This window comes from Alligator mississippiensis, chromosome 7 (genome assembly GCF_030867095.1).
Source record: "Alligator mississippiensis isolate rAllMis1 chromosome 7, rAllMis1, whole genome shotgun sequence".
Classification (NCBI taxonomy): Eukaryota; Metazoa; Chordata; order Crocodylia; family Alligatoridae; genus Alligator; species Alligator mississippiensis.
The window spans coordinates 80,874,383-80,881,615 of record NC_081830.1 but is presented as its reverse complement, the minus strand read 5'-3'; the positions used below and the strand labels follow the sequence as shown (position 1 = coordinate 80,881,615).

Genomic DNA, 7,233 nt, shown 5'->3' with positions numbered 1-7,233 from the left:
TGAATGAAGCCCTAAACCCATGGGCAAATGCTGTAATCATTAGGCTATTGGACAAAAGGTGGGCATGCCCTCCTCGCCCAGCTGCTCAGTGTAGTTTTTTTCCATTTAAGGAATGGGAGACCTGGGTGGTGTTTGTGCACTTCCCACACAACTGGTTTAAAACAGAACTTGGGTAAAAGAGAAAGGTTGATTGCCATGCAAGTGCCAATTAGGGCCCTGACAGGCCCGATCGGGATCTGAGGAATTTTATGCCCCATCCCAAACACTGCATGTCCTGCCATGCCAGAAATGCATGGCAGGATGTGTGAAGTTTTGTGATGGAGCGTAAGATTCCTCAGGTCCAAACCACACCTCTGGGGAGCTGCGTCCTGCAGGACAGGCAGGGAGAAGCTCTGTCTCAACACAGGGGCTGCCCCAGGTCTGATCCTGACATGCAGCTGAATATCAGAAATCTATCATGGGCAGACCTCAGACCTAGTTTGGCACACAGCTGCCCCCAGGGATCGAGCTGGGGGTAGCCTCAGGACCTGGGACTATCAGCTGACTGCTGGCTCTGCCCTGGGACAGACCTGGGTCTGGTTTGATGAGGCCTGGGGCAATCCATGGCTGGGGATGGCAACCTACTGATTATCAAACCCAGCCCTGGACAGCACTGGGGTTTGAGAGGCTCCTAAATCCAGGGGTCCTGGTACCCCAAGATGCCTAAAAAAAAAATCACACATGCAAACAGCACCCTGCAGCTCCCTGAGACGTGGCCTTTTAAAGTGCCTAGCTCTGCAGCCATCCTGGGGTCTGCAGGGCAAGGCAAGAACAGCTGCTGGGCATAGGGGCTGCCAGGTTCCCAGCAGGCAGAGAGACGCAGTTTCCCGTCTCCAAGGAACCTTGCAACCTGCTCCCCTTCCAGCCCATTTTTGGTACTGGGACTTAATGCTGACCATGCCAATGTTGATAATCAGCTGCTTGTCAGTAGTGAGATGCAGGGCATGCTATGTGTTCAATTTATGGTGGTATGCAAACAAACCACAACCATGTGCCACATATTTGAGGAATATCTTTGTGCTGGCTTGCCCTTTATGGCACCATAAATCAGCCAAACTTGCAGCATTTACTATTTATGGTATAATGAACACATTCATTACACCATAAATGTAACTTGTGCCAGGGGCCTTAGAAGCAGAATAAGACCTGAATCACTGAAGACACTCAATATAAGAATAGAATTGATGCACGAGACCAGCTTATGACCCTTCTAAAATCCAATGAAATGTGTGGAAAGACCTCCACTGAGAGCAGCACGAAGCTGAGGTTGAAAGACAAATTAAAAGGAGTTGAGGAACCTCTAGGTTTCAACAAAAAGTGCCAGAACATCTACCCCAGTTACTTTTCAACCTACCAGCACCAGAAAAACATGGTCAATCTTTGGTACTCAATACAGCAAAAGACCAAAAAAAAAATCCTCTTTTAAGAATTGGCAATCTATTCTGCAGAAGTAATTATAATAATCTCCATTGAAGTGGGATGAAAGTCCCCTTACATGTTTGTTACTAGCAAATTACAACATTTCCTCAGTACCCTCAGACCTTCAAATGGGCAAGACTACTGGAACTTGAGCATCAGAGACCTCGGGTCAATCTTCTTCAGACCTGCTTATGCCATCAGTGTGGGATCAATCAGTCCAAATCCACAACATGGTATTCATAAACTAGATGCAAGACTCCTGAATGAGAAAGAAAAAAAAAGATGTTTAAGGACAACTGAACAATCTCTACAGAATCCACAGAACAACTCCTCTAGCTTAGACTTTTTGGCTGCTATGGCGAAAAGAAGAGTTACCTTGATTCCACAGTTAAAATGACTGTAATTGTTTTATTTAGCTGTTATAAGAAAATTATAATTGCACCACAGGCATCTCTCAAATTAAATACCATGTGCAGTCCCTTCATTTGGTTGATGCAATAATGGCATATTGTGTACAGTCACAGATGTTCTTTACTGTGCTAAGTTGAAAACAACCTAATTTAGGAAGACGAATGAGGTGTCTTGATTTCAGGACTTCATTTGCTGAACAACAACAAAAAGAAATCACTAAAAAAAAAAAAGTGGAGCCTCTCACTACCCGAAGTTCAGATAAATGAGCTAATTTTTCTGCAATGGCCTCTGCCATTTAATCTTGAATTATATATATATATATATATATATATATATATATATGAAAGCAACATCCATCAGCTGCATGGGAGATGCATGGGAACCAGAAAAAGATTACATGGATTTATTAGCTACATAAATTTAAATAGTAATTAAGCATCTAAATATTGCTTAAACATTGATATGGAGATATTATATTGAGTATCAGTGTAAAAAAAATGAAGTAGGAAGAGTTATCCACAATTTTTTTCTTCATCTGATGACTACATGCCTCAAGAATTTAGTAGTGGGATATGGCATCAAATTCCATATCAAGAGGGAAGATCTGTTCCACGTCACCAGTAGCTCCAGCTCACTGCCAGGTCAGGAGTGTTTAACGGCTTATGTGAAATGAGCTGGTAGCTTCCATTTAGTTCTCAGTAGAGTGAATTCTTTATAAATAAAATTTATCTTCAGAGTTAGCATCTTGCAGCACATTTAGCTGAGAATGAAGGGTATGTCTGATATTTAAGTTCAACTTCAAGGTCACCCTTAACTAGCCCACATGATATGAGCCACATCTATAAAAACACAGTTTTGTCAAAATCTAAACCTTGCATAGAGATTCCCATTAAAATATTTTTTTTCCTATTTTCCCTCCAAGAAACATCAAAATTGAAATTGGATTTGAACCAACATTTTGAAATGAAAGTGTTTATTTCTACTTCAAATAGCCTTTCCTTACAGCTTTTCAGTTGAAAAAAAATGAGGATTTTTCATCTGTCTTTACTCCTGGGAAAAAAATGCTGGTTTCCCAGCCAGGATTCCTTATATAACACTTGCTATCCCTGGATATCAGAGTGTCCTACAATAAAAGGCAGGTGACATTCTCTTTGTTATAGGATGGGATGGGAAAATTTTGCAATTCCACTTGCTCTTGTGCATCTTACTAATGAAAAAGGATTTGGGGTCCAGGAATTTCAGTCTCACTCCTTTCAGAAGCAACACCTCAATTTCATAGAATGCAGAGCGCCTCTAGAAGGACAGCAAAAAATAAAATCTCAGAGAAAGAGGATGAGCTATGGTGGAGTTCAACTACCTTTGTACTTACCTAGTCCTGGGTTGCTCCATGGCCACCAGCATAACTTAGCTCCTTGAGTGAGCCCAAGCTTTTTAGGACCCCTCATACTCTAGCATCAGAGGGTCAGAGGATAAGGATGCAAGTGTGTATAAGGGAGTTTAAAACACACAAAATTTACCAGTAAATTGAATGGATTTTTTTCCTAATGGCTTGTACAGAACTGACTGGAAACATTTGCTATGGTAGTGATAACATATATTTCATTCATTTGATATAAACCACTGTAACAAGCAATACACACTAAACTTTAGGAAAGCAAAAGTATCACAGCAACAAAGGCAGCAACTCTAATAGAAGTATGATTTTTATTCCCACTTAGGATAAGCAGTGAAACCTTTAAAACAAGTGTTCTCACCCTGAATAGCAGAAACAACACTGCAGATGTCAAAAAATATGTGCTTTAGAAAGCGCTGAACTAATCATCCTTCCAGGCAATCTTATCCAAGTGTGGAACAAAACTTTAATACATTTTATTAGTGTAGTGCCTGGAGGCATCAAAAAGTATTGGGGCCCTGCTGTGCTAAGCATTGGAGGCACCAACAAGTATTGGGGCCCTGCTGTGCTAAGCATTGAACAAACACATAGTGAAGATGGGTGCTTGTGTTTACAGACAAGAAAAGTATGGGAGAAAAGAGTAGCACTGTCATCTCTGGACAGACGGGGAGGTAAGGCACAAAGACTTTGAATGAGTTACTTAAAGGGGAGAGCCAGGAACTGGAACCAGATTTTCTAATCAAATGCCTTAACTGGCAAGGCTTTCCCCCTAGGGCACATGGCCAGGCAAAATGTTTCAGGTATTTAAGATAAGCACTGAAGTGTTTGCAGGACCGGAGCTTAAGAGCTTGACTCTGCACCCAGGAAAGCCAGAAGGAAAACTCCCAGTGAGCGCATCAACATGAGTTGCTTAATGTGCAGTAAACTAATTCTACTGCCTATTAACACTTCATGGCAAAAACTGTGCTAATTTAGTCTAAATCTAATTTAGTCTAATGTATATTTAGTCTTCTGCGCATTAAACATCATAAAAAGACCATGTACCTTTGCTACTGTGCATTAGCACCAGCTATTGTACATTTATGTAGTGCCTCGTATTCAAGGTTCTAAACTTAATGTGCAGTAGCAATGGTGCATTAATGAATGTGTAGATTCACCCACTGGTTGCCACAGTGTGGCATTCAGGGCCTAAGTGGGTGATTTCTGTGTGCATGTTTGGGTGGGCCTCAGCTTACAGTCGACCATCAATGACCATAGGCCTGATGTCAGAGCAAATCAGTCACAGGGCAAATTATTTAAAACACGATCAGATTTTGCTGGGCCTGGGAGGTGGCTATGCCACTCAGAAAGCCAAGCAGCATCAGGACTTCTGGGTAAGAGAAATATAAAATGTTTTCCTTTCTATTGCAAGAATGGAAGAAATTGTATCTGAGGATGGAAGTTAGTCTGATTGGCCTATAGTTATCCAGGTCCTCCCTCCTGCCCTTTTTGTGAATAGGTACAACATTGGCCCTCTTCCAGTATTCAAGGGCTTCTCCAGAGTGCCCTGAGCTGTGGAGGAGTTTCACTAGGGGTGCTGCAATGACTTTGGCCAGCTCATTCAGTACTCTTGGATGAAAGTCATCCAGTCCTGCTGGCTTGTATGCATCTAATTTTATTAATTGGTCATACACCAATTCTACAGCAATAGTAGGAAGGCGATTATTCCTACCATGCTCATCCTCTACACTACCTGGCATAATTTTCTCCTTGGTCAGGTGAAAGACCAAGGTGAAGCAGTCATTCAGAAGTTCAGCTTTCTCTTGCATGCCAGTATCCAGCTGTCCTGAGTTGCTGAACAATGACCCCACACTCCCATTTGTTTTCCTCCTGTTCCCTATGTACCTAAAGAACTTCTTGTTGTAGCCTGTCTTATCTGTTCCCTGCAAATGTGGGCCATCATGGAATAGTCCTCTGAGCTGGAAACTGTTTGCTTCTGGGTTGGGCTTTGCCACAGGAGTCCAGGCAGGGACTGTATCCCCCTGCCCCGGCAGCAGGAAGCTCTGAGATCACGATCGGGGAGCAGGGGCTGGGAAGTCATCTCCTAGCCCTGACTCCGCTATCACAATCAGGGAGCAGGGCACTGGGAGATTCTTATGCCAGCCCTGCAATTGGGGAATGGGGTACTGGGAGATAAGGATCTCCCAGTGCTGGCCCTGTGGCGCAGAGCTGGTGCTGGAGATAAGGAACTCCCAGTGCCAGTCCCATGGTCATGGAGCTGGTGCTTGGGAGATAAGGATCTCTCAGCACTGGCCCCATGGTGCAGAGCTGGTGCTGGAAGCTCCTTGCTGGGGAGCAGATCTTGTTCCCCACCCAGCCCTGTGCTCATGAGCTGGGTGGGGAACAGGCTCCCCAGCTCCCACTAGCAGGGAGCTTCCAGAGCCCATGGGGCCAGTGCTGGGAGACCCCTATCTGCCAGCACCAGCTCCACAATCCTGAGGTCAGCTCTGGAAGATAAGGGTCTACCATCCCCCTGCTCACAATCTTACAGCAGGGGCTTGGAGTGCCTTGTGCTGGGGCAGGGAACAACTCCCAGGGGCAGGGTGTAATGTCCCAGCTCTGGCCAGGAGACAGCTGTCTCCTTGCCCAGTGCTCCCTTCCAGCCCCTGGGCTAGCACCCAGGGGCCCATTGCAGGGCCCCAGGAAATGGAAGCAGCATTGGCAGCAAATCCTCTCCTGCTTACCTGCACATTCCTGCCTGGGACCACTTACAAGTATTTTCCTTATTAGTAAACTGGTCCCACATCAAATGCATGTGCAGACATGCCCACTATGTATAATATTAGTCCAAAGCCAAAAGGCTCATGATTTACCACGCGGTTCATTGGGCTGGGCCAGCAGAGTCAACAGCATTTCAAGCCATGGTTACCCCATAGCTGGGCACAGCTCCGCATATGTGTGTACTCCAGATACCCACAATAAAGGATCCACGTGCTAATTAGCCTCCCACTCACAATTGGAACCGGGTGTTCTTGTCATTAGTCCTGGGATCCTCCGAAAATGTATATGAAGATGAGGCACAGAGCAACCTGGTGTGGCTCCACATCATGGAAGGTGAGGCCACACTATTCATGAGGGATTCCGGTTTTCTCTGATAAAAAAAGTCCTCAATTTTCAGATTAAAAAAAATAACCAAAAATCCACATTTTTCCATGATTAGAATGAAATACCACTATAATCATGATGTTTCATTTTAATCACAGAAAGATGTAGATTTGGGGTTACTTTTTAAATCCAAAAATTGAGGATTTTTGTTTATTAGAGAAAACCAAGATCCCTGTTAATCATATACACCAGGTTGGGAAAAGGAGTGACAGAGGGATTCTGGGTGAACTGTTTGGGGCCCCATTTGGTGGTGCTTGCCAGACATTTAAGGCTAGTGAAGAAACAGGAATAATTGAAAATGGGAAAAAGGTGCAGCTTAGCTGTGGGAGTGAAGAAGTAGTAAAAATATATTTCGTGTAGTGGCTCACCATGACTTGAAAGAGAGTCAGCTCTGAGGAGGGCTGACAGCAATGAGCACTGCATATATCTAGCTGCACTTAATCAATGTCTTAGTTGGTTTCTATTACTCAGCACATACTGCTTTTGCAGCAGTTTAATGATTGACAACATATTTAACGTGGTTTCTTTGTACGTAAACATAAGATGAAGAACTGGTTTCCCTATACTGATGGGGGGAGGGGAGCCTCAACTTGTGTTCAAGTAAATATGGTATTTCTAGCTTTCAACCAGTGACAAAGTTTGTTGAAAGTAAAAAATTTCAAAAATTTGCAGTAGCTATTCAAAGCTCCAATATCAAATCTTTTTTTTTTTAAATCAGCTGTAGATAGGACAATGATAGGTAGCAAGACAAATACCTTGTTTAGACTGATAGTAAGCTCCAGTCCATTTACAGGAACTTAGAGCAGACCCCTCCACACTGCAACTTA

The 7,233-nt window shown here is 43.6% G+C and overlaps 1 long non-coding RNA gene across 1 annotated transcript in view; it reads right to left on the bottom strand.

Annotated features, from left to right (window-relative positions):
• Positions 1–708: 708 nt before the first annotated feature.
• LOC106738226 (uncharacterized) overlaps positions 709–7,233 on the bottom strand; it is a 74,264-nt gene continuing 67,739 nt past the window's right edge. Inside the window, exon 4 of the long non-coding RNA XR_002087356.2 lies at positions 709–1,717. This is a non-coding gene — a long non-coding RNA (uncharacterized LOC106738226). The remainder of the gene's footprint in view (positions 1,718–7,233) is intronic.